Genomic DNA, 1,755 nt, shown 5'->3' with positions numbered 1-1,755 from the left:
ACCTGCTTCGTTTTTGTTTTGTTTTTGTTGTTGTATGATTTTCCCCACTTGGGGCTGATAAAGTTCCAGAGTTGGACCTTGAAAACTATAATTTCTCAATTGGTGGTCAGAAGAAATCTCAGCAAGAGAAGGAGAGTATGTTCCCTCTTCCTCCAAATTGTAGCAATGCAGCTACTGTTCTGGGATAGGAAAATGGTCCTGGCAGTCTCTATTTTTAAGGGCTCCCAAATTTTAGTGATTGCCTGCATGTGAAAGGACCTTCAATCTCTAAATGCCATGATTCTGTGGGGCCATCTCTGCTCTCATCCAGGGTCGCAATACTGACGTGTCCCCCAAGCAAGGGGGATCTGGGTGTTTCTCAGAGAAGCCAGAGAAATGTGGCTGGTCCCCCTTGCTTCTCTCACCTAAAAAAGACTAATGACCCTGCAAGACTTCCTATTGAAGGAGGAGTCTGTTTCATTTAAATGCGGTAAGTGAAAGAACAAAATCACAACTCCCAGCTATAGTAGAAAAAGTATTCAAGTGTGGCTTTTGCTATTTATGACTAATATTGTCCAAATAAATATTACTTTTTTTTAACCTGCTGTACAAAAATTCAATTACCCTCTCACCTCTTCTGATATTGTCCCTTCCCACTGACCCCATCCCCTGTGGTCTCAAAACCCCTAGTGCCTGTCATTTGCAGCATTACCAGAGGATATGAGTGGGACTCAGCTGCCCCTTTCACCTGGCAAAGAGTGAGGTATGTGAAGGGGGCCTCTCCTGTCCTCAGGGAGTGGTGGGGTGTGGAAGGGGGGGGCAGGACTCTCATTCACCGTTGGCCTTGAGGGTGGAACCTGATATTCCATCTACCCTGAGAAAGGCTGGAGCAGTGGGAAGCAGAGCCAGGACCCTTGGGAGGGTCATGGGCAGATGTTGTAGACATGAGGAGAGAACCGTAATCATCAGACCCAGTGTGTGAGAGTGAGTGCTCTGCAGTGGCAGTGACCCATACCTGTAAAGGGGTGAGGGGAATGCCTGGTTGCAGGCAGGGCCCTATGCCCATTAGCGGTGCTCCTTGGCCAGGGTCAGCTAGTCCTCAGACTCCCAGAGAGCAGAAGTTACCTAGGGCAGCAGGTGGTTCACAGGGTTCCAGGCTGGCCTCTCGATGGTCAGGTATCATGCCCAGCCGTAGAAGAGATTCAGCAATGAGACCGGAGTCATGGTGACCTGGGCCACTCTAGTCTGTGAGAGTTCAGCTACCTGGTCAGCCATAACCTAGAGACAGTGATCCTGAGGCTGGCATTGCCAGGGGTCAGTTAGAATATTCACTTTGTGAGCTAGAAAAAAAAGCAAAGTAAACATGAAAAAAAATGTTAGAGCAGAGAGTAATGTAATTGAGAACAGAAAAGCAGTAAAGAAAATCAGCAAAAGTTGTTTTTCTGAAGAAATGAAAAAAATTCTCAAATTTTTAGCTAGATTGACTAAGAGAAATTTAGACAGGACTCAAAATCAGAAACAAAGTTACAACAACACTTCCAACCCTACAGAAGTAAAAGGGTTTATTATAAGAGACTATGAACAATTAAATCGGATAATCTAGATGAATTTCGCAAATTCCCAGAAGCACACAAACTACTGAACATTCTACAGTTGAATCTTATTAAACATTTAGAGAAAGATTAACACCAATTCTTCTCATCCAGCAAATAGAAGGGGAGGGAGCTCTTCTAATTTCTGCAAGGCTAACACCACACTCATACCAAAACTAAAGAC

Source organism: Nyctereutes procyonoides, unplaced genomic scaffold (assembly GCF_905146905.1).
Source record: "Nyctereutes procyonoides isolate TBG_1078 unplaced genomic scaffold, NYPRO_anot_genome, whole genome shotgun sequence".
NCBI classification, from domain to species: Eukaryota; Metazoa; Chordata; class Mammalia; order Carnivora; family Canidae; genus Nyctereutes; species Nyctereutes procyonoides.
The sequence above is the reverse complement of the archived record's forward strand: the minus strand, read 5'-3'. Positions refer to the sequence as shown.